Raw genomic sequence first — 26,416 nt, 5'->3', positions numbered from 1 at the left:
CAGTCAGATGGAAAATGCTGAGGTGGGACTTGAACCCCTGGGTTCATGCCTTAAACCTTGTGCTAGCATCTTCTATGTGACCGAGGGGTTACTCGGGCTCAGAGGAGTGTGGTAAAACCCCCAAGGCTAAATAACAAGTGAATACAGAGTGAGGACTAGGTCTCTTAGTTGCAGCTTTCCCTACCTCATCTCTCAAATTTAATACGGGGATTCTGACTCACTTTAATATTAATCTGCATAACACTCATTAAGAAATATAAATATACTCTCCTTCCTCATTTGGAAAGCAATAAGTGCACTCACAGGGACAGGGATGGGGGTTACCGTGTTGTCAGCACTCTACTAGTGCTACATATTCTTCAATTCATTGAATCATCACCATACATACCACAGGGAAGGTAGGTAACTAGCGCCACTCTCAAGATATGGAATCTAAAGCTCTGAGAGGTGAAATGACTTGCCCAAGGTCACGCAACAGAAAGCGATCCAAACAAGATTTGGACCTAAGTGTGTCAGGTATTCCCAAGCCTTTGCACTGAACCCTGAGGCTAAATAGACAGAAATGCTGGGTTTTCCTCTTTTTTTGCTTTGCCAGTGTTCTAGGATGCCTCCATCCATGGTAATTGAGAGGTGGTTGGTGCAATGCAGCCTGTCACACCTGGGAGTTATTTTTAGCGAGTTCCTGTCTAAATCCTTCCCTGAAGGTAGAAAGGAGTCTGCATTCCTTGGTGCATTCCTTGGTTGATATATATTTTTTTATGATCTCCTTGGTGCGCTGTGTTGTAAATCAGGAAACCCTTACTGAGATGGACGGGTCCCTGAGTCAGCAGCTTGGGGAATGCTCTCTTCTCTGCCTTTCTTGGGCTGCCATTCATTAAGTGATCCATGAAAGAACCAGATTCCTTTTCGGCCAACAAAATGCCTTTGGTTCCCTTTTATGTTCAATTCAAAAGCACTGGGAAAGTTTTTGGTTTCTTTAACGTATTGTCAAAGACGCTCGAATCAATGAAGGATCGAGAACCAGATAATTCCCAGAGAATGGAGAGATTGAATCATGTTCACATTCTTGGAATTTCATGTTCACACTGTCAAAGTCAGTAACTGGCTTCAGGTAAGTCAAGTTGCTTTCTACCTTGAACAAAGAAAATAAGTGGGTAGGCTTTAATTTTTTGAGACACTTGGATTTTGCAGAAGTTTCGTTTGCATCATGCAGACCTATTCTGTCCACATCTTCATCCATTGCAGACATCACTAATAGATCATGGCACTGGCACTCTGACCTGCTCAGGTGGGTTGTGCTCTTACAACCAGGAGAGGGTGCTAGGCAGCCTCCCGCCACTAGTCAGAATTGGATTAGAGGTGAAATCATGTACTAAGCCTGGCTGGATACTTTATTTATTTATTTATTTATTTATTTATTTATTTATTTATTTATTTATTTATCTATTTATTTATTTAAAATTTTTATTGTAGTTCAATTTGCCAACATATAGCATAATAATGAGCACCCAGTGCTCATCCCATCAAGTGCCCCCCTCAGTGCCCGTCACCCAGTCACCCCCACCCCCTGCCCACCTCCCTCTTTTATGTCTTTTGTGAGGTCAGTTAGGCATCCATGTTTTCCCATCAGGCTGCCTTGGATCCAGGCCAAAGTGGACTAAGTTCAGATGCTAACCAAGGCATCCAATAGAAAAAGAAATGATGCTCTAATTCTTAAATAATGAGAAATGAAGATTTAGAGGTGAGATTTGTCAAAGATCACATAGCCAGTGAGTGGGGAAAGGGGTTAGTAGATTCCAGAGTCAGCTAGTCCTAGGTTCGTGTCCTGCCTGTATCACTTCCTCATTGGCGATATCAAACCCCTGAGCCTTCAAGTTTCCTCATCTGTAAAGTGGGAACAGATGCTACCTACATCATTGAGCTATGGTGAGGATTAAAATGAGCTAATGCATATAAAGTGCTTACTGAGGAGGGGCCCTGGGAAGTAGAGGAAGTATCCAGTAAATGTTAGCCACTATTTGTCCAGGTTTCTTAAAAATATCTTATGCCCAGGGCACCTGGGAAGCTCAGTCAGTGAAGTGTCCATCTCTTGGTTTTGGCTCAGGTCATGATCTCAGGGTGGTGAGATTGAATCCTGCCTTGGGCTCCATGCTCAGCATGGAGTCTACTTGTCCCTCTTCCCCCCCTTCTGCCCCTCTCTCCACTTGCTCTCTCTCTCTTTAAAATAAAATGAATAAAATCTTTAAAAATATACCTTCTGCCCAGAATAACTTAATACACATAATTATGAAATCAGATAAGTAACTCTGTGAAGTGGGCACCACTATTCCCATTTTACAGATCATGAAACAGAGACTTGGAAAAATAAGATGGCTTTCCCAACATCATGCAGAAAGGAAACAGAAATGCCAGAGATGGCATAGAGCAGACCTTGCTTCCATAGTCTCACCAGGCATCCCTCTCTCTACTCCATGTATTGTGACCATCCTTTTCAAATCCTGGCCTCTGCCTGCATGTCTGTTCCCCCTCACCCTGTTTCCTTCTTGTCTCCAAAGCACTTTTTACCTTCGATACACTATCTTGCTGTATAATTTTACTTATTTATCATGCATATATTGTATTGTCTGCTTCACTCCTACTTGACTTTAAGCTCCCAGGGCAGGAAATTGTATTTATTTTGTTAGCTGCTGTATTCACTGGTCTGAGCACAGCCCCTGACACACAGTAAGTGCTCAGTAAATATTTGCAGAATGAATGCCTAGTTCCATAGCTTCCTTTACATATTACACTGCTAATCCTAAACAATGTATAATCAGAACTATCATTTGTTGAATGCTCCCCATGTTCTAGGCATCTCAAAGGCATCATAAATATATTATTGCTAATTTTTACTGTAACTTCTCATGGAAGGGATGATTATTCAGGCTTTGCAATTGAGGAGACTGATAGCTAGTTTACTTGGATTTGGTGCCCATCAGGGGCAGATGGGGAGTAGGATCTAGTCAGCTGGACACCAAGACCTGTTCTTCCCCAGCCAATGCACTCACTGCAGGAGGCGTGCTTCATTTACAGAGAAAAGGAATGTACCTCTACACATGTCAATGTATTTAATTAAGTATGTATAAAGTGTATGGATGTACCACTCTACTAATGGAATATGGACTGTATTCGTTTTCCAGGGCTGCCATCACAGAGCGTCACAAATGGGTGGCTGAAACAACAGAAATTTAGTGTTGTAGATTTCTAGAGGCTAGGAATCTGGGACCAAGGTAGCAGAAAGGTGGTTCCTTCTAAGGAAAATCTGTTCTGGGCCTCTCTCTTTGGCTCGTAGATGTCAGTCTTCCCCCTATGTCTCTTCATACCATCTTCTCTCTGTGGGTGTTTGTTTTCAAATTTCCCCCTTTTTGTAAAGACATCAGTTAAATTGGATGAGGGGCCAGCCCTACTCCAGTATGACTTCACATCAACTATTTACATCTGCAATGGTCCTATTGCCAAATAAGGTCATGTTCTGAGATTTTAAGGACTAGGACTTCAACATAGGAATTTTGGGGGAGGGCACAATTTAACCCATAATATGAATATTATGAAACATATATATGAAACATATAAAAATGAAATATTAAAGGTATAAGATAAATAGAAATATTCTAACATTTTCTTCCTACACTCCCAATGGATTGTTTATTTAAAAACCACTTTAGGGGCACCCGGGGGGCTTAGTCAGTTGAGCAGTTGACTCCTGATTTCAGCTTGGGTCATGGTCTCAGGTGGGGGATCGAGCCTCCATGAGGCTCTATGCTCAGTGCAGAGTCTGCTTGAGATTTTCTCTCTCTCCCTCTGCCCCTCTTGTGCATGCATATTTCTTTCTCTCTAAATAAACAAGTAAAATCTTAAAAAAAGCTTTATTGAGATATAATTCATACATCATCCAATTCAGCCATTTATAATATACAATTCAATGGTTTTTAGTACATTCACAGGGTGGTACAGCTATTGCCACAGTCAACTTTAGAACATTTCCGCTGTCCCCAAAGGAAACCCTGTAATATTAGCAGTGACTCCTCATTTTCCCTCAACCCCCTTGATTTGCCCCTTCTGGATATTTTATATAAATGGGATTGTATAATATGTGATCTTTTGTGACTGGCTTCTTCCACTTAAGATCATGTTTTCAAGGTTCGTCCCCACAGCATGTACGATTCTTCTTATTGCTGAGTAATATACCATTGTATCAAGAGACCACATTTATTTATCTCGGGTTTTTTGGTATATATATTTTTAATTGGAGTTCGATTTGCCAACATATAGTATAACACCCGGTGCTCATCCCATCAATGCCCCCCTCAGTGCCCATCACCCAGTCACCCTATCCCCCCACCCACCTTCCCTTCCACTACCCTTTGTTCGTTTCCCAGAGTTAGGAGTTAATCAGCTGGTGGGCATTTGAGTCATTTCCACTTGAGATTATTACAAATAGTGCTGCTGTGAACAATTGTTCCCAAGTGTTTGTGTGAGGGTATTTTTTAAATGCCTTTTGGCTAAGTAACTAAAAGTGGAAGTGCTGAGTCATTTGATAAGTCTGTGTTTGGCCTTTTGAGGAACTGGGCAACTATTTTTCTTTTTAAAATTTTATCTATTTATCTGAGAGACAGAGTGTGAGTGAGAGAATGAGAGAGAGAGCTTGCTACTATGGGAGACGAACAAGGGGTGGTGGAAAGGGAGGCGGGCGGGGGGTGGGGGTGACTGGGTGACGGGCACTGAGAGGGGCACTTGATGGGACGAGCACAGGGTGTAATGCTATATGTTGGCAAAATGAACTCGAATTAAAAAGAGAGAAAGAGAGAGAGCTTGGTCAGGGGGGAGGGGGCAAAGGGAGAAGCAGACTCCCTGCTGAGCAGGAGCCCGACATGGGACTTGATTCCAGGACCCTGGGATCGTGACTGGAGCCAAAGGCAGATGCTTAACTGACTGAGCCACCCAGGCATCCCTGGGCAACTATTTTTCAAAGTGGCTACTACATTTTACATTTCCACCAATAATGTATGAGGGTTCCGACATATTCCCACCCTCTCTAACACTTGTTATTGTCTTGTGTTTTTTAATTTTAGCCATTCCAATGCGAAGTGGCATTCCCCATGGTTTTGGTTTGCATTTCCCTGATGACTAATGCTGTTGAGCATCTTTCTGTGTGCTTGTTGACCATTTGCCTATCTTCTTTGGAAGAATGTCTATTCAGATCCTTTGCCCATTTATAATTGGCTTATATGTCTATCCATTATTGAATCATAAGAGTTCTTCATGTATTCTGGATACAAGTCCCTTAAAAGATATATGATTTCAAATATTTTTCTCCTAATCTGTGGGCTGTATTCTCAAATTCTTGATGGCATCCTTTGAAGAAAAGGCTTTAATTTTGATAAAGTCTAATTTATTCACCTTTTTCTTTTGTCACTTCTGCTTTTGTTGCAAGATCTAAGAAGGCTTTGCCTAATCTAAGGTCATAAAGATTTACTCCTGTGGTTTCTTCAAAAATGTCATAACTTTAGCCCTTGGATCTAGTCTACTATACCTTTTGAGTTAATTTGTGTGTGTGCCATAAGGACAGGATCCAACTTCATTCTTTTGTTTGTGAAAATCCAGTTATGTCACCACTATTTGTTGAGAAGATTGGCACTCGTGTCAAAAATCAGTTGACCAAAGATGTAAGGGCTTATTTCTGGATTCAATTTTGTTCCATTGGTCTATATATCCAGTCTATGCTACTATCACACTGTCCTGACTACTGTAACATTGTAGTAAGTTTTGAAACCAGAAAGTGAGAGTCTACCAACTTTGTTATTTTTAAAGATTGTTTTGGCTCTGCTAGGCTCCTTGCATTACCATATGAAGTTTATTTATTTTTTATTTTTTAAAAGATTTATTTATTTATTCATGAGACACACACACACACAGAGGCAGAGACATAGGCAGAGGGACAAGCAGGCTCCCCACAGGGAACCCAATGTGGGACTTGATCCCGGATTCCGGATCCTGGGATCATGCCCTGAGGCGAAGGCAGACACTCAACTGCTGAGCCACCCAGGCATCCCTCCATATGAAATTTAGTATCAGCTTGTCAATTTCTGTAAGAAAAAAAAAAAGCCTGCTGAGATTTTGATAAGTGTTGTGTTGAATTTGTCAATCACTTTGAGGAACATTGCCATCTTAAAAATCTTAAATCAACATAAGATGTCTTTTTATTTATTGAGAACCACTTTAATCTCTTTCTACAACATGTTGCAGTGAATATATTGTCTTGCATCCTGGGAGGCTCCCCACTTTGGTGATCTCTGGTTCAGGAACTTGGGCACCTTCATAAGGCCAATCCCAATTTACTTGCTGAGAAATATTTTCTTTGGCTTCCCCCTACCAGACAGCAACTAAGATCACTGTGGCTCTTGGTCAGCAGGAGGATGAGCTGGGTCCTCTTCTAAGTGTGCTATATTATTTACCTGCCACTACTGATGATGATGAGGAGGAGTGTTGAGCTAAGGGTTTTCTACCTACTACCTTATTTTATCTTCAAAATATCACTCTAAGGTAAGCATTATCACCCTTATTTTGTAAATAGAAATGTTGAGGCTCAGAGAGGCACAACTGTAACAAGAGACAAACCACATAATTAAACCCAAGTATTTCTGACATCAAACACTGGCCACTTCTCATCCCAATCCACCCATGTCATCTCCCAGGTGGTTTCAGAATTTTGACAGTAAGTTGTTCTTACATTGCCATTCTTGTTGGCTGCCAACCTTATAGTTCATGAGTACAGTACTTATAAGTGGACCCGAATCTGCTAGAGCCCCTCCTTAAATTATGGAAACTAGCTTCTTTATCCAGCCACTAATGGCGGTCATCCTTGGACCAAAATTTTTGTTTGAGAAACAGACCTTTGCTTAGAAAAAACAAAAACAAAAACAAACAAACAAACAAAAAACCCTCAACAGATCTTATGAGAGGACTCTACTGTGTATACATTCCAGGGTTGGAGCCCACTGAAACATACTGAAATAGAATTCCAGGAGTTAGAGGGAGTTGTGGGAGCCCAGGAAACTGATTTTTAATAAGACCCTAGGTGATTTCTATGATCTGGCTAATTTGGGAAATAGATAATGGTCTCCATCCATCCATCCATCCATCCATCCATCCATCCATCCATCCATTTCCTCATCTATAACATGGGGATAATACCAGCACCAACTTTATATGATAGTAGTGAGGATTAAATGAGCATATATTTAGGAAGTCCTTAAAATGGTGCCTGCTGCATCACAAGAGCTGGTTAAGAGTTATATCTGGGCCTTTCCTATGGGCCTGGCTCTCTCTGGTTACCAGGAACAGCCTGATAATCTGGTTCCAACCATCTAGCTGGAATGAACACAAATATTGGCATCAGACAAAACTGGATTCAACTCCTGCCTTTGTCACTCACACTCACTTGTGGACACAAACACACTGCTGAACTTATCTGGGTCCATATGCTCAAATGTGATGTGAGGATGATAAAATTACCACTAAATAAAAAAAAAAAAGGTTATAGCTTTTTTTTTTTGAGGAGATTGAGCATCAGAGAGGCAAAGCAACTTGTCCAAGGTCACAGAGCTATTAAGTGGTAGAGCTGAGATTTGAACCCATGTCTGTTAGATTCTGGGGATGTAGTGTCTACCTGCCAGAGAGAAGTGGCTATAAAATGTACAGGGAACTTGTAAAGAGGATTATGAACCCAGTGAAGTCTTCACCCAACTGGTGAACACCTACAAACAAGCACACATTACAGTCAGGCCGTGTAGAAACTTCTCTGTGACAAAAAGATATTCAGACTTCTCTAACTCCCACTGGCTTCATACAGAGCCAGCCTTCCAAAGTTCTCCAGCAACATGGGGATTTGGAGAGCCCTTGGAGAGATTCAATTTCTGTAATCTCGCTAGGCACAAGGAGAATTTAGGAGGCATGAAAGGTAGTGGTTATTTATTTCATGAATAGATAACAGCAAGCCATTTAAAAGGAGCAGTGGTAGAAAGATGAAAAAGCTATTAATATAGTTGGAAGCTCATCTCTTTTGGAGTGGTCAGCTGCAGCCAGGGAGGACAAAAATGAAAAAATATTGCAGTGGGTGCTCCTGACAACACAAATTATTTAGGAGTTTTTTTTTTTTATTTAGGAGGTGTTAAAGTGCATTGTTCACCATAGTAAACATTTTTTTATGTTTATGAGATCTGTTCAAAGGCATCTTGATGGATGAAACCCAATAGCATGTTACATGTGTGCGTGTGCACACACGTGTACACGCTGACATTTCTTTTGTTCTAGTAATCTTTGTAAATCATTTCTTTGAGCCAATGTACTCAACATGGGCTAAGCTGGGTCTACATAAGCAAGGAAAGTCCATGTCCTGTTCCCCAGGGAACTGTACTATTCTTGATGTCTGCTGTGCTGCAGATGGGGCTCTGGGAAGCAGGGAACTGATGTGAGTCTGACTGATGGGGGCAAAAGAGGTGCCTCAGTTCTGGAAGGAGAGAAACCAAAGGAACACAGGGCGGAGAAAGATGTAGCAGGATTTCCCTGTGTGTGATGGAACTCTATGTTCCCACCCAAAGAAGGGCCCAAGGGTGCGGGATTTGGAAAATCCTTGCACTTCTGACCACCATGGAGGTTCACAGTGTAAGGATGCGTGGTTCTTTTTTTTTTTTTTCTTTTTATTTATTTATTTTTTTTTAAATTTTTTATTGGTGTTCAATTTACTAACATACAGAATAACCCCCAGTGCCCGTCACCCATTCACTCCCACCCCCCGCCCTCCTCCCCTTCTACCACCCCTAGTTCGTTTCCCAGAGTTAGCAGTCTTTACGTTCTGTCTCCCTTTCCGATATTTCCCACACATTTCTTCTCCCTTCCCTTATATTCCCTTTCACTATTATTTATATTCCCCAAATGAATGAGAACATATAATGTTTGTCCTTCACCGACTGACTTACTTCACTCAGCATAATACCCTCCAGTTCCATCCACGTTGAAGCAAATGGTGGGTATTTGTCGGTGCTCGGGCGGCGGCTCCGCGGAGGATGCGTGGTTCTTAAGGTAAAGCCACCAACTCCCTCAACTTCCACTCCCTTCCCAGCATCTGACCATAGGGCAACACCTGCAGAACTCAGGTGCATTAGAGAATGCTCTCAGAAATACAACTTGCAAGTGATAAAACTGAACAAAGCTATTAATCACTGTAACTAAGCCATGTATCACCTATACACAATTGAAAGCTTAATTACTTTAAGTGAAATGACTTGCAATTTTGTTAACAATTGGCCAAATTAGACAACTTACTAGTTTGATAAATGTTTTTTTTCCCACTTGAATTGGCTTATTATTTGATTTAAGACTCATGTATACAACTAACTTAACTCTAAGGGATGAATTGAGTTTTGAATCCATGACCCCATTTTATAGACTGATGAAGAACACCAGCTAGGGAGTCAAATGCACCAGAGTAATATCCTGCTACCCTCACTTTCTAGAGGTATGACTTTAGGAAAGTTACTGACCCTCTCTATTGAAGTTTTTGTTTTCTCCTTTGTAGAAGGGGAACAGTAACACTTGGACTTATTGCATTGGCTTATGCAGATTAGTTGATATAATGCAAGGAAAAGGTTACCACAGGACTGGCACATAGTGAGTTCTTAATAGGCATTGCTTACCAGCATTGTCATCAACATTACCATCATCAGAAGGAAGAGGAGGTGTTAACAGGTGAACCATAAATCTGCCAGTCTCAGGAATGCCTGAAGGAAGCTGGACTCTTTGTGATGTCAACAGAAGGGATGTACCCATTAGAGGTAAATGATCATCTTGCTAGGGTGGCTATACAGTGATCACTGACCCAATGATATCCTGGAGTACATTGTACTTGGTTGTCAGGTTTGTTTATGACATGGCCTGTAGTTTGTGGAGTGCAGCTGCTGAGGGATGATAGTGTAGCATGCACTCCTCTAGGCACCATGTCATGATCAAGGTATTCAAACTGAGGGGGTCCAAGGCTCTGAAGCTTCCTTATGCTGATGTGACCCACAGTCACACTATCGTTCATTTTTGAGACCAAAATGATGATTGGGACATTGGACATTGGCTCTGGATCCACAGTCATATACTAGCATTCATTCTTGAGACTAAAATGATGATTGGGATGTGGGACATTGGGACATTAGCCTAACATGTTGCTCTGCTCCATATTTTGTATCCTTTCTCAAGGCAAAGTAAACTCATGCCTGGTGATCCTACCATACGTCTTGTGAATTTCAGTAACAAGCTGAATCTGAAAGCCATTCCAGTGGTTAAAAATATCTGGACTTGGTTTGGCATTGCCATTTATTCACTGGGTAACTCTGGGCAAGTTACTGAAACTCACTGAGCCTCAGGTTCCTCTTCTACAGAATGGGGACAGAATCATACACTTCATAGAATTGTGACTCATTAAATGAGATAATATATGCCAAGTGCCTAGAATAGTGCCTGGCCCCAAACTGAATGAGGATTAAAATGCCCAGTATAATGAATGCCCTATACTGGGTCTAGGCAAGGGGATTTTCCACAGACTTCTCTCCTGCCCATCAGGGAATATCCCCACTGGAACCTATTCCTGGGTCAGGAACTAAATCCCCAGGTACTTATAAAGTTGGTCCTTGCCCCATATTTAGCTTTCTCTAGACTCTCACTAGGGCATCTTAATCCTCAAATAGAGCATGTCATAAGGCCAGAGAACGTCTAATTCATGTCTAAGTCCCTTACCCCGTATTTAGCTCTCCCTAGACTCTCACTAGGGTATCTTAATCTGCAAATAGAGCATGTCATGAGGCCAGAGAATGTCTAATTCATGTCTAATTCCCTTCCTTATTGTTTGGCAAAATGTCATAAATACCTATGTGATTTATGGTTAAATGTAGGACATGTGCTAGACAACTGAAGATACAAAACCTAGACAGGTATGATGATGTCATGTGGTGATGACCAGGATGAGTGTGGATGCTCTTTTGTACAGCAGGGAGCCAGGGAAGTGTGGTAACAGGGAATCTGAGCTCTTCCTTTGTATCAAAAAATTGCTAAATCCTCACCATGACCCTCTGAGTTTAGAATCCACGTGCCAGACAGATTGAAGGACGTAACGATCGCAGTATATTGAGACTTGATGCAGGTCAATTCAGGGAGCACAATGAAAATGGAATTGACAAGCCTCCAGCATGGAGCACATATTTGTCAATTTTACTGGACAGTCAAACACCTCCTTAGTTCAGAAAAATGTTCAGCCAAATCAATCTGATCCCTATGCCCCAACAGCCAAAGTAGTCATGGCTTGTATGGGAAGAGCCTTATCAGATTTAGAGATGAAGTGACTCATTTGTAGCTGGGTGGTAATGTCCCCCAGGAGATCATTCTAAGGTATGCCTGTGGCAGGGGCTTCACAGAGCCGAATGCATGACGTAGCTGACTCAGGGCACTTTTCTCCTAGCTAGAGGCTGTGCTCTCCTGACTTCAGATCTCTCTTTCTCTTCCGTAAAAACCTCCACTGGGACTATTTTGAGACTTCTTATTGGTCAAGGACTATGTTATTTCTCAACCATGATTCCAGTTGTACACGCCATCATGGTTCTCCCACTTGAGTCAGAAACCAGAGTCACCCTAGCAGCCTTCCTGGTCCCTTCCTATAGGTCACCAAGATTGCCATCACAAATTCCCCAAGAGTTCTCACATCCCTGCTGTCCCAGAGCCCCACTGTGTTCACACAAGGTCTGCAATGACCTATAGCCTGGTGTCCCTGCCCTCAGTCTTGCCCCTCCATCCTGTTCTCCACGCTGCAGCCAGAATGCTCTTCTGAAGATTCAAATCTGATATGCCATACTCTTACTTCCAAACCCAAAACCTACACCCCAGCATTCAGTGCTTGTCACAACCTGGCCTCTCCCCTGCAACCCATTCTTAGGCTGTTAGTCCTTGCTCGCCCCAGCTATGCACACCTTCATGCAAAGTGCCAGGCTCTCTCAGACTCTTCTGAGGAATGGAGTCCTCAGCCTGACACCACAAAGCCCCAGTAGGTGACCCCATTTCTCCTGCCTCCCATCCCCTTGTACATGCCCTGTCAGCATGTGGGGCTGGTACTCAAGGGCTATATTTCCTTGGGAGGTACCTCGAGGGCCGTATCTGCAGTTCCCACTGAGATTGATGAACTTCGCAATGATGAGGTTTCTGGGGGCATGTATTGACATATAAATCAAAATCCAATTTATGCGAAGGAAAATCCCAGCTGGTTTACATGGCAGGATTATGAAACAGTTTTTGCTGTGCACAGCCTCTCATAGGATGTAAAATGATTTTACCCTCCACAAAGGAAATTTGGCTTTTAAACTTTCTCTAGCATTTTCTGGGGTGACCCTGGCACTGGGTCCAGTTTAAACATTTCCAATATGTCTGGCATTCTAAAGTTGTCAACTTAAGACACTGGTCTAGCTAAGAAGAGGAAGGAGGGGCAACTTGTTGAGTACCTACTGTGTACCAAACACACCTCTACGATATCCTATTTTAAACCTCATGACAGTTGTCAGGGTACTTGATGTCATATTGATGACCCTTACTCTCCACCATGAGACTGTTTCTCCATTCGCTTCCTGAGAGAGTGTATCTGCATCCATTATGTATTCTGCATAATAAATTACCATACACTTAGCAGCTTACAGCAACTACCTGTAAGCTTTACTTTACTACCTCACCATTTCTGTGGGTCAAGAGTCTGGACACAGCTTAACTGAATCCTTTGCTTGGGGTCTAACAAGGTTGCAATTACAGTGTTGGCCAGAATGTGGTCTCATCTGGGGCTTGACCAGGGAAGGATCTGCTTCTAGCTCATTTGGTTGTTACCAGCAGCCATATACTCGTGGGCTGTAGAACCCAGGACCTCAGTTTCTGGTTGCCTTTGGGCTGGAGACCACCTTCACTTCCTTGACACATAGGCCTTCCAAACACAGTCACTTACTTCTTCCAAGTCAGAGAGAGAGAGAGAGAGAGAGGCTTTAAACCAGACAGATGGTACAGTCTTAGGTAGCATTAGTACAGAAGTGACACCATTCTGCTATCTTCGTGGCAGTGATCGGCTAGAAACCAGACACGGGTCCTGCCCACACTCAAGGGGAAGGGGTCACATGAAGCATGACTATCAGGAGGTGGGGTTCATGGGGGCCACCTCAAAGCCTATCTTCCCCTGAAGGGTTAAGATGCTCAAGGGCACTCAGCTAGTTGCTTGTGGAGTTGGGATCTTACTTCAGAGGCCACACTTAATATTGTGCTGTCCCATCAGCTGCCCCATCTACAGTCAATGAAATCCAAAGCAAAGCTTTTCCTGGAAGATTTATCCTGATAGCTGAATCTGGGTCATTTGTTTACCTCTGGAGCTGCTGTGGGTCATTAGTATCCAAATCATTAAAACTGGAATAGAAGGAGGCAATTCTTCAAAGGACAAATGAGATACTGGTACCTGAAATGGGGAAGGGATCCTAGTGTGTCCATTCCTGCTGGACACAGGCCTCCACAAGGCTGTTCTCTGATGGAGAACTCATTTTTCAGATGGATCCCAGTGATCCGCTGTGGCCTTTGGGAGAAACTCATGTGGCCACTCAGGGGTAAATGTCACCTGAGGTTTCTCTATGTGGTCACCCTTCAAAAAAGAGGCCTTCACCATCTGGATTATTTAGAAGAATATTGCCACTGTGTTTTTTATTTTTCCACCAACATTCACAGCCTCCAATTTGACGTTTGGAGCTCTTCCAATTCCTCAATTCTGAACAAGACTTGTATTAACTCCTACATGGCTATCATGTGCAGTTGTATGGGTTGTGTACTGCATAAGGGATATCTGGCTACAAGGGTGAGTGGATCATATACAAAGTCAACATACTGAGCTCTCTTTTCCAATAGCAGTGAACACATTCAATATCCCTTCCCCTTTTAGTAACAACAGCCCGGTTTTGTTTTGTTTTGCTTTGTTTTAGGAGCCCCTTCCCTTCACTCTTTAATCACTCATTAAATCCAGGGCAGGCTGTTTCTGCCTGAGGAAAGCACTTTTTTTTTCAATTCACATTCAGAGACCTGTGTAGGTTTGCAGTAGCCTTGATGACTATTTTCAGGATAGAACCTTCTGCTGGACTGAGGTTGTGACATAATCTGCCCAAGCTGACTTTGGCAGCAGCAAGCAACTCAGAGTTTATTTGTTTGTTTTTAAGATTCTATTTATTTATAAGATTTTATTTATCTATTCATGAGAGGCACAGAGAGAGAGAGAGAGAGAGAGAGAGAGAGAGAAACCTAAGCAGAGGGAGAAGTAGGCTCCCTGCAGAGAGCCTGATGTGGGACTCAATTCCAGGACCCCAGGATCACACCCTGAGCTGAGGGCAGATGCTCAACCACTGAGCCACTCAGGTGTCCCCATTATTTATATATTTTTAAAATGACAGAGCTCGCAAGCAAGGAGAAGAGCAGGAGAGAGAGAATCCCAAGCAGGCTCTATGCTGAGTGCAGAGCAGGACCTGGGGCTCAATCCCACAACCTTGAGATCATGACCTGAGCTGAAATCAAGAGTTGGATGCTCAACCACCTGAGCCATCTAGGTGCCCCCTCACAGTTTTTAAAACCAACTGGGACAGCTGCTCAGTCATGGTGGAGATTCCACTTTCAACATGCTGCCCCTAAACTCCTAAGTCCATATGTAGCATCATTTGCTAAAGAATGAGCAGCTTCCGCTGTCATGTGCCTTTAAATAAACCTTAAAATCGACAGCCAGGGTTGGGCTCAATGCTGATTTTCAGTCATAAAGGCTGTGCTAGGGGGAGTGAGTATTGAAAAGCCACATTAAAAAATATGCAATCAACACCAGCTGTGGTGCAATTAAACTCAACTGATCACAGGTGTTCATACAGATTACATGCACACGCGCTTCCTTTAAAATGAGGAGTTTGGAAAACACAACAAAATGAGGTCCATGGACAATTCACACCAGAATCCCCTGAAATCCTTCATAAAAATGTAGACTCTCTATCTCCACCCTATATCTATGAATTCAAGTATTTCAGAGAGCAGGAGCCCAAGAATCTGACTTCTAGCAAGCACCCAAGGCTGTTTCCATGCATAGTGCCATTGAAGACCACTCCTATGCAGGCAGGGCAATATTCTAAGGGTTCCTGGGATACTGAGAGGTGCTCCTCTGGTGAAGTGTCCATTTTTTTTTTAAACAAAGTCCAGATGATTCTAAGTGCAACCATGTGAGCCTTGATGAATGTGGAGGTGAACTTCAATCTGTTATGGTCACAAACCAATTTACCAAATGAGCTTCTCCAGGGTAGATACCATATCTAATTCATGTTGTTTCTTTTTTTTTTAATAAGTATTTTTTAAAGATTTATTTATTTATTTATTTATTTATTTATTTATTTATTTATTTATTTATTTATTTATTCATGAGAAACACACACACAGAGAGAGAGAGAGAGGCAGAAAGAGAAGCAGGCTCCATGCAGGGAGCCTGACGTGGGACTCGATCCTGGGTCTCCAGGATCTCACCCCGGGCTGAAGGCGGCACTAAACCGCTGAGCCACCCAGGCTGCCCTGATTCATGTTGTTTCTCCAGTGTTCACTAATTGTTGAATTAAAGAATGAATGAGTGATTTAAGTAACAAAGTGGCAGCCAGTGTTCATTTGTTCAAGTAGACCAGGTGCTAGATTAAAGATATCTACAAACTCCCCATCATATCACCCTGGACAGGTGGGCTCTAATCCTCTTCCCCTTGAGTCTGGACTGGTCCCGTGACTTGCTAGACTAATAGATTATGGGGGAAGGGACGTTGTGCGGTTCCTGAGGCCAAGTCATGAGAAGCCTGTGGTTTCTGTCTGGGTCTCTTGGAATGCTTACTCTTAGACCAATACAGCTGTGTTCCCAGCCGACTGCCATCACCTTCTCCAGCTATCTTGAACGGTCCAGTTTATATGAGCCTGCACATGCATGCAGCCCCCCAGTGATCACTTGACACCAGGTAAGGCAAAGTAACTCCCCAGGTAACCTATAGAATAGTGAGAGATGATACAGTGTTTTAAGCCAGTACGTTTGGGGTGATTATTCCATGTCACTAGATCACAAGCAGACCACCAGGATGTTAATACTCTGAAATTTTTAGATGATGAGGGGGTTTATTGCAGTCTTTGGTTGAGAGCTGCCCTTGGAGGGAAGTGAGGAGGTATTTATTCCCTGGTACTTCCCGTCCTGCAATAAGACAGAGCAGGTTCCATGGGCAGAGGGACACTTGACACAAAGAATCTGATCAGCAAGTAGTTGGAAATCAGCTGGCCAGCTGGGTGCACAGAAGTGGTAAGTGGCGATGGATTATGGGAGTGCAAGGGGCACCCCAGCATCTACTCTCCTGCCTCAGAAAGCAGCTTCTCAATTCTAGATCATTGTAGCCATGAAAGAATATGACTATGGAGTTATCAATTCTTGTGTCCTCCCAAGAAAAATCAGAAGGCTGGATCTTTATATAGAATTTCGTGGGATCCCTGGGTGGCGCAGCGGTTTGGCGCCTGCCTTTGGCCCAGGGCGCGATCCTGGAGTCCCGGGATGGAGTCCCGCGTCTGGCTCCCTGCGTGGAGCCTGCTTCTCCCTCTGCCTGTGTCTCTGCCTCTCTCTCTCTCTGTCTATAATAAATAAATAAATAAATAAATAAATAAATAAATAAATAAATAAATAAATCTTAAAGAAAAAAAAAAAAAAACAAATTCAGGGCAGTCTGAGTGGCTCAGCGGTTTAGTGCCTGTCTTCAGCCCAGGGCATGATCCTGGAGACCCAGGACCGAGACTCATCTCGGGCTCCCTGCATGGAGCCTGATTCTCCTTCTGCCTGTGTCTCTGCCTCTCTCTCTGTCTCTGTGTCTCTCATGAATAAATAAATAAAATCTTTAAAAAAAATTCAGTGAAGCCAAGTCATGCAGACCAAACAAAAACATGCGTGTGAGCAAATGTTTTCTTGATCAGCACAAGACGTTGCTGAGAGGGCGCTGAGCCCCACGTAATGTTTCTTAGGATGGGAAGATATGGCAAGATAGTAGGAGGTAGGTCATGGACTTGACCTTAAATGACAGATGAAGGTGGTTTTGATAAAAGGGAAGTCACATAAGTGAAGGCCCAGGAGCTGACAGTTTGTAGGATGCAGGAGAAATGACTAGTTTTATAGTAAAGCCTAGTTAATATGAGGGAAAACAACATTAATATTACTAGAAACAAATAGAGAATGTGCTAATTGGCTACATTAAGTGCATATATAATTTTCACTTCACTCTTAGGAGTCTGGTGGAAGGAAATGCTTATATCTTGGTAAGAAATGTGCACTGATGATTATAATCTCAGAAAGGAAAAAACTATGTTTATTGACTGGGATCCTGTTTACTCTTGTACTGGCTAGACTAATCATTTAAGTGTGCTGCTTTATTTTGATCTGTATCTGCAAGTAAGCAAAATATGTTACAAGGGTGCCATTGTTTTGAATTTTCCAAATCCTACCTTTCATAGCAGGGTATCAGGTAAAGACTATATAGCTTACACTCAAGCAAAATGATTTCCTTAACCTAGTCCACTGACTGAGTGACCTTCTACAAGTTAATTAACCTCTCTGTGCTTTTGCATTTTCATTTGAAAAGGGAAGATGATGATAGACCCTACATCCCAAGGCTGAGAGGAGTTAAGTGAGATAAGACTTGTAAAACCCTCAGCACAGTGCCAGGTACAGGACCTTAAAGCACACCAACACTTACTTAGCAAGTCTCACCCTTGATGACTGAAGTCTAATGAGAACCATCAATTCATGTATTTGCTCCATGTTTGTGCCTGATTCTGACTTTACTGCTCATCTTTACTTGTGATGCACTACCCGAAAGATTGTGTCACTTGCAACTGGTGAACTGGTTTTTGGAGTTCTCTCTATAAGCTTGCCCTCAAATCTGATTCATTCCCAGAGGGGCTGCTCCAACTCTCTTGTTTTAGCTTCCTTCATCCATTCAATAAACCGCTCAGTCTAAATCAGGCCTGTAATAGACACAGAGATGAAAGAACCAGCTCCAGCCACACGGAGCTCATGGTCTAGTGGTGGGCACAAGGGGAGAAAGAAACAGGCATTGACACCACGGTGAGATTCCAGAAGCACACAGGAAGCCAAAGGACCTCAAAGGAGATGCTTCTACCCTGCCCAGCCTGGAGATCAGGAAAGGAAACTGACATCTGAAGCAAGTTCTAAAAAGAAGAGAGGAAACAGCTGGGAAATGGAATAGGGAATGAGAAGACTGTCTCAGCTCAAGAATATCCCAGACCTGGAGAACTGCAAATAGTTTGGCACTGCAGGAAAGGTGTGTGTTTTTGGTGACAAAACAGGGAGAAGGGAGGGAGGAAAGTCAGCAGGGACACACACAGACTAAGAAACCTGGTTGCGATGATGAGGAGCCATTGAAGGCTCGAAGGGGAGGGTGATTGGAATGGTGTTTTGGAAAGACCACACTTGATGCTCTGCAGGGAATGAATTGGACGTTACGAGATTAGTTAAGAGATTAGTTTAAGAGGCTGATATGGTCATTCAAATCTAAACGAGGTGGTGGCAAGAAGGGAATAGATCGAGATATATTTAAAAGACATAAGCAACAGGACATGGAGGCCCAGTGGAGAGGAGGAGGTGAGATGTCAGGACTGAATCCAGGTTTAGGAACCAGGCGGATGATGGAGCCTCTTTGTGGGGCAGGGCTTCTATGGGGTAGAAACGTTTAATATTAGATGGCTCTTCTTAACCAGGCCACATGCCTCTTTAGATTAAGTTCTAGAAGCTCAATTGATTTTGCAAGCCATTCTTACTGAAGCTTGAATCAGGATAATAATTATTCCAGAGAGGCAAATTGCATATATTCTTATGAGAGTATCCTCTTTTTAAAAAATTTATTCTTTTATTTATTTGACAGAGAGAGCATGCACAAGCAGGGGGAGTGGCAGTCAGAGGGAGAGGGAGAAGCAAGCTCCCCATGAACAGGGAGCTCAATGCAGGACATGATCCCAGAACCCTGAGATCATGACCTGAGCTGAAGGCAGACACTTTACTGACTGAGCCACCTTGGTGCCCCAAGAGCATCCTCTTAATTTTTACATGGTCTTCAAACTCAGTCCTACCAAATTTATTCATCGCCTGCCCTGAGTCACTTGTGGGGCCTGTTTGGTTTCTGCCCTCACAGCACTTACATCTCATCCTAGAGTTCTAGTATCTTCTAAAGTGCTAAATCCTCCTGTCCTCTAGGAGTGCTTGAACAAGACTAGAGTGTATCAGTTAGCTATTGTTGTATAACAAAAATGCCCTCAAAACCCAGTGGTTTAAAATTGTAACCATTTATTTAGCTTGAAATTCTGCCATTGGCAACTTAGGCTGAGCTCAGCTGGGGCATCCTTCTCATCTCAGCTGAATACATTCTTATATCTGTGTTCAGCCACAGATTGGATAAACAGTTTTACTGACGCTGGCTGCTCTTGCATATTTGAGGCCTCAGCATGGATTATTGTTCTGGATTGAGTCTGATTCCTGTGTCCTTCATCCTCCCAGAGTCTATCCCAGACTGTTCATGGGACAGCCCAAAGGTTCTCCAGAGAGAATGGAAATGCGCACAGTTTCTTGAAGCTCAGGCTTGGAATTGGCACTCCTGCGGGTGTTCTACTGGCCAAAGCAAGTCACAAGGTCCAAGAAGGTTCTGGAAGTGGAGAAATAGTCTCTGCCTCTCAATAGGAGCAGCAGAAGAATCTGGTTGCAAAGGGCATGGGCACAGGGAGAGGAAGATTTGAGGCAATTTGACAATCTACTCCAACGACTCAAGCACTTCTAATTCTTCCAAGGGGTAAAAGTAACCACAAAAGAGAGCTCTAATCAGCAGATGATGGCAACAGTCACATTTCTTATCTCTCCCACCCAAACAGGAAACTCAGGGAGACCTGCTTTTTTCCAAGAGGGGAACCACTCTGTCCCTTCTGGCTGCTGGGTCGGTCCATTTCTTTTCATTTTAATTTTCTGATTGAGAAAATTCTGTTCTTTTTATCTCCCAGGACAACAGCCTGGGATCCTCTGCACAGATGTCACCGAGATGAAATGTCAGTAGAGTTCACTGTGACCCTGAGGGTGGGTGCTCCCCTCCTCACTGTCCTTCTTCTCCTCATGGTTGCCTTTGGCAGGGCTGATCTACTCTATTAATAAACCTTCTCCTCAGCATTTTCTCTTGAGGAAACAGTATCAGATAGTCTTCATCTATCTCGCTAGCCTTATTCCTGCCTGGCTGGAGAGGAGGTCTCCTGACATGAAGATAAGAAATTCCAGACACCGCTGCCATGTAGGGGAAGCTCAAGGTTCCATTTTCCTTATGAAAGGTCAAATTGCTTCTTTTTGCAGCATTGGGAAAGAAAAGAGCCAACATAATGTGCTTTCTAAATGCCAATGATCTTGACGTCCCTGATAAGGAGAAGTCAATGAAGGAAGAGAATGGCTCAGGAGGAGAGCTGACTTCTAAGTGCCAGCGGGAGATGTGAAGCATTTTTAATCACTCATGTTAAAGGCTGTGTTTAATTCAATACTAGGTTAGGGTAATGCAATTATCGCAGCTTAAGGAAACTTCCTGCCCTGTTGCATTGAATACAAGTAATAGTAATAAGTTCCCTCAAGAGGCCTGGGAGCCAAGACAGGCCAGTTACAAACTAACCCTACCACCTTTTCATTAATTATTCTTTCCTCACATGTGTCTTGAGTGGCCACAATATGCCAGAAACTGTGTTGGGCATAAGGGATGTGGAAGGGGTAAACAGCATTCTGCTCCTGAGGAACTCACGGCTTAATTGGAGACCATGACAAATCACCAGATGACAGCTGTGCTACCTAGGACATGCAGGGTGTTGTGGAAGCATCTCCATGGGAGGATCTAAGGAATATCATTCCTTGAAGTTTTTCCCTCAAGCAGTAGAGGCTCTGGGAAGTTATGAGTCAGGCCTGGCACATTCACCACTATATCCTTGGACCTGGCTCTTTGCGGGGTTCATTCCTTTTTGTTGGTCGACTTAGTGGTGTGAATCCAACATTCTTGCCCCATGGGGCCATCAGTCCCTCCCCAGACATTCTATGGATTCTTACACTTGTATGCCTTGGCAAATACCATCTGGAATCTTATTTTCATCCTTAGGCATCTGGAAAACTCTGATGTACCTTTCAAGACTCAGACCAAATGCTTTCTCTTCTGCAAAGTTTTCTTCTGATCTACTGAGCAGGACCTATCCTCTCTATACAATGCCTCTAAGCTCCTTGTTTATATGTCCAGTTTGGTCCTTATTTCAAAGGACTATTTTATTGTATTCATTTGTTTTTTTATGTTTCTGTTTCCTTTACCAGGTCAGGGCTTCTTTGGAGTAGGGTCTGGACGTTGGGGCCCTTTCTATCATCTGTGCCTGGCCCATAAAAGCAGTTCAACAAATGTCCACTGTCTGGATAAGAGACTATGTGTTATGATTGGGGCCACGGATTAGTGGACACCGTCAAGATAGTTGTATTTTCTAACTCATTGGGATGATGGGATAGATTATGAGACCCAGTGAAGACTGAGAGGAAGGGCATCACTTTATTCTCCTCTCTGCCTTGTCTAACCTGCCTTGTCTAACCTTACAGCATCCCCTGCCTTGTCTAACCTTACAGAGACAGGGAAGGCCAGGGCTCATGTCTTGGTGCCATGGCCCACATCCAGGAGCAGAGGAAGTATTGCTCTCTGAATACAGTGTATGGATTTTTGACCTAGACACACCACATCTCCATACGTTAGCCAGGTACAGTGGTAGGTATGTACTTTATGGGTATAATTCTTACAATGCACGTTAGAAAAACTTATGAACTCTACCTTCAAAATACTTCCAGAATCCTGCCACTTTTATCACATCTGCAGATATTGCTCTGTTCTACCACTTCTTGCCTAGAGGACTATACTATCCCCATAAATGATTCCCTGCTTCTGTCCATGCTCCAATACCCACTTCTCTGCTTTCCAATCTAATTTAGATCCAGAAGTCAGGATGATCTTATGAAAATGTAATTCAGATCACATTCCTCCTCTGTCAAAACTTTCTTATGCTTTCCGTCTCACTCAAAGGAAAAAGCAGTCTTTATGATGGCTCTGAAGGCCCTGTAGGATTGACCTTCTTCTCACCTCCTGACTTGTTTCTGACCTTTCCTTTCCTCTTTCACTGTGTTCTAACCACATGCCCTTTGTGTTCTCCTTGCATTATGCCAAACATGTTCCTGCCTCAGGGCCTTTGCACTTACTATTCCCTCTGCAAGGATAAACCTTCCCTAGATGTCCACATGGTCCATTTCCTCATTTCAGGTCATTGATCAAATGTCATCTTATCAAAAAAAAAAAAGCCTTCCCTGGTCACCCTAAGTAAAATAGCAACACCACAACTTCAGGAATTTCCTGTCCTCACATCCTGCCTGATTTTTCTCTGTAACACTTACCATCACAGACATATATTTTTAAATGTGTTCTTGTCTGTCTCCTCTTGCTAGGTGTCAGGTTTGTGAGAAAGCATATTGGGCTGTGTCTGTCCACTATTGTATCTTTAGTGCCTGACGTATCTCCTGGAATGCAGTAGGCACTCAGTATTTGATAAATGAATAAGTATGTGGACTCTCAAACAGCTCTGCAAAGGAGATATTTGGGGTTATTATTCCATTTCTTAGATCAGACAGTGGAAGCCCTGAGCAGGGAGAGGTTTGTTGAAGCTCCGCTCCTGGGCTTCTGGGACTCTAGAAAACAGTTCGCTTCAGATGGCTGAAACAAACAGAGGGATTTACAGAGAGGTACTGCACCCCTTATAGAGGCCAAGGCCTCCAGAAGGACTGGAAGAATAAAATGGAAGGTATTAGGACCTGCAGATCAAGGCTGTCACTAGGGTATGCAGGTCCCAGGGCATATGTTTTCTGCAGATCTCCTATCTATACAAACAATGTGAGTCAATCCAAAAAAGCACGTTGGCAAATAATACATACATACATATATACATACATACATACCAGTGTGTTGGCATATTTTTGTGGACCAATTGCTTGTAGTGCCACTAAAAGAAAGATCATAGTAACTAGTGGGAACCATTAGCTTGTGAAACTCCAGGGCCATGGACCACACAATCTTTGGGGCATCTGACCAACCCAATACATGTGGCGAAGGATCCCTGCAGTGGAGGAGCAGAGACTGGAACTTCTATGGGTGCTGATCTGAGTTTAAAGTGCCCTTCCTGGATGGTCCTGCCAGCCCCAGCACACTCCAAGCTCTAGAGAGGGGATTTAGAACATTTCTAGGAAAGCAAGAATGCATTCTAAAGTCCAAGTTCTCCTGAATGGTGGGACTCTGCTACTCTGGGCCTAAGGGAAGTCTCTTTGTTACCCTGTCCCTATCTCAGCCACATACTTCCTGGGCCCAGCTCTGGTCTCTATTTCATTGTTCTCCTTCTCAGTATGTCTGCAGACTGGCTTCCCAGAAGAAGACACCCCTTCTTTCCACAGCTGCCCAACTCATACCATTGCCAACGTGTTCCAGGTCCAATAAGCAGTGACAGGAGGAGGAGTGAGGGAAGCAGGATGATGGCAAAAGTCTGGCTACAGTTCTCAGAGCAGCAGGAAGACAGGTGAGGCAAGTGGCTTTCAAGTGTTTATTTACTACAGCTTGTGAGGAAAAGCACCCTGATATTTCACCCTGGATACTCCAACCTCCAAAGTCTATACTCTAGAATAGCAATGGTGCAACTGAACACCACCTTTTATAGACCCATCTGAGGGGCTGACAGGGCCACAGGATCCTGGCAACGGCAGTAAGACTTTATGGAGTGAGACCCACATGCTGGATTTCAAATCTTTTCAGCTTATTCCTAATGAATTGGGAGGCAGGCTTAGAGAAAGTGGAAGCATTCTACCTGCAGACAAGCTGACATGAACAGCCAGCCACCCTCTGAATGTCCAGGTGCTGCGTGCATACATGTACATTCATAAAAACTGGCAAATTACACCAGAATGGAAAACAGGATAACTGGGTTATTTGATCTCTGGAGCCTATTCAGGACACCTTCTTGTAGCCTGGAACCGTGCAGGACTTGAGATGGCTTGGAACTAAGCATCCAGATGCTGGCATTAGCCCAGACTCCCACCTCACCATTTTGCCTCAGTATCTATGGGCTACTTGCTACTCGGGCAGGATGTGCTTATGCAGCATAGCAGGAGTCCCAGGGTCAGCCAGGGAGTGACTGAGTGAGCTGTTGGAGAAGGGCTGACCTGGGGGGAGGCAAGAGCAGATTTCAATTGTCTGAAGGTCTGTCTTGTGGAAGAGGGTGATGTTCACAAACGGGCAGACTGAGCCTGGTGTTGGAAATGTTTTCAAAAATGGAGCTTCCAATACTGTTGTGATTAGGCTATACTACAAAGTGGTGAGCTTCCTGATACTTCTAAGCATGACATCAGAACACCACAGGATTCCTAAATCTAGTTGTTCTACAACTGTGAAAAATTCCAAATTTGTTCATTAGTATAGAGGATTAAACAGCCATAACACAAAACAAACAAACATGAGTGCATTGGAATAGACTCTCCAAGGGTCCTACTCGGTTCCTGTCACTGATAGCAGACTGTAGCCCTGCACGTCTGCCTGTCATAGCCTTTTTCTTTCACCCTTCCTTTTTTAGCTTTTCTACCCTCTTTCAAAATCTGATTAAGATGTTCTGGGCCAGTTTGGATGAGGTCACCAGGATCCCAATGCTAGGGGAAAAAATACGTGTGCACAATGGTTGGTTAGGACCACGGACAGCAACATGCATTTGCACCTCCTTTGGCTGCTGGGATTAGACTACATCATCAGGCTACATTCATTAATGGCCCTAGGTTGTCAGGAATCCTATTTAAACAGAAATTGTGGGGCCATCTGGCATAATTGATGCACTGGGTTCCTATATATTCATTCACTCCATTCATTCATTTATTCTGTCATATAGCCCTAGAGAGAAAGAGAGCAAAGGATAGAAAACATAGTTACCTGCTAACTCCTGATTCTTACAAGGTCCAGTGGTTTTCGCCACCACTGGGATCCAAAAGATTCCCCTTAATCCATTCAATCAACCTCCTTTTACCTGAGTCAGTCTAAGGAGGTTTCCATTCCTTGAAACCAAATGATTCCTGATAAAGACAGCATCGTTGGATTAGGAACCTTCACCCAATAAATGACAAGTCTTATCTTTCTGCCACCCATAGAGCTTTGGGCATGGAAGACTCCAATATCCAAATACCGGTAGCATGGATGAAGGACAGAGCTTGGAGCTTGCCTTCATGAGACATAGGTCCTGGTCACAGCCAGAAATGGGCTTACTCCACGTGGACAGAGGCAGCCTCCATCATTTTTGTGAAGCAGTCAAGCAACACCAATAAATTATACCCCAGTGATGCTTGCTTTACTGAAGCACTCAGTTTAACGAGTCTTTCTTTGACACACAAAATTCTACTTGCTCCATCAGCAAATGTGACCTATTTGGTGTGAATAATTCAGTGTTTTGCAGGGGTTCTGACTTCCAGGGAGAATGCCGCACTGTCAAAGATTGTTAACTAATCCTTTGGAGCAGAACTGAGATCTGATTCACCTGTGAGTTAGAAAATACTTGGGAAACAGTAAAAAGAAAATAAAAAAGAAAAATACTTCCCCCCCAACTAACAACGGAAACCACCCTCCCCAGACTCTTCCAACACACACATTACTGTGCAGCTCTTCTCTCTTCCAAACCTTAAACCCAGTCTCAGGGGATTTTGGTAAAAAGAAATTTCTGAAGATGCATTTCTAAATGAGGAATTTTATTTATTTTTTTATATTTTTTTATTTATGATAGTCACAGAGAGAGAGAGAGAGAGAGAGAGAGAGAGAGAGATAGGCAGAGACATAGGCAGAGGGAGAAGCAGGCTCCATGCACCGGGAGCCCGACGTGGGATTCGATCCCGGGTCTCCAGGATCGTGCCCTGGGCCAAAGGCAGGCGCCAAACCACTGTGCCACCCAGGGATCCCCTAAATGAGGAATTTTAAATGGAAAAGTCCAGCTCTGGAAAAATGTGCTGGTTGTCTCTGCCTAAAGGAAGTAGGGGATCATAAATGATGAGGAAGTCCTGACTGCTCACAGCTCAAAGGAGGGGTTTTTTTCCTCTTCTTTCTATCTAGTTGTGTGTTGATGAGCAAGTCAATTCTCTCTAGGCACACTTGTAAAACTAGAGCCTCAGATTAGAGAT

At 43.3% G+C, this 26,416-nt stretch overlaps 2 long non-coding RNA genes across 2 annotated transcripts; one reads left to right on the top strand and one right to left on the bottom strand.

The window, feature by feature from the left end:
* Nucleotides 1-1,629: 1,629 nt before the first annotated feature.
* LOC140618988 (uncharacterized) lies at nt 1,630-25,585 on the top strand. The gene is made up of 4 exons (XR_012018961.1): nt 1,630-1,741; nt 6,416-6,582; nt 23,620-23,790; nt 25,400-25,585. It is a non-coding gene; the product is annotated as an uncharacterized lncRNA (long non-coding RNA).
* On the bottom strand, nt 5,939-9,899 carry LOC140618987 (uncharacterized). Its single transcript, XR_012018960.1, has 3 exons — nt 9,735-9,899; nt 9,018-9,181; nt 5,939-6,125 (listed from the first exon to the last, which is right to left on the bottom strand). It is a non-coding gene; the product is annotated as an uncharacterized lncRNA (long non-coding RNA).
* Nucleotides 25,586-26,416: the final 831 nt, after the last annotated feature.

The sequence above is a fragment of the Canis lupus genome, chromosome 27 (assembly GCF_048164855.1).
Source record: "Canis lupus baileyi chromosome 27, mCanLup2.hap1, whole genome shotgun sequence".
NCBI classification, from domain to species: domain Eukaryota; kingdom Metazoa; phylum Chordata; class Mammalia; order Carnivora; family Canidae; genus Canis; species Canis lupus.
Note: the sequence above shows the minus strand (reverse complement) of the source record. Positions and strands in the feature narration are given on the sequence as shown.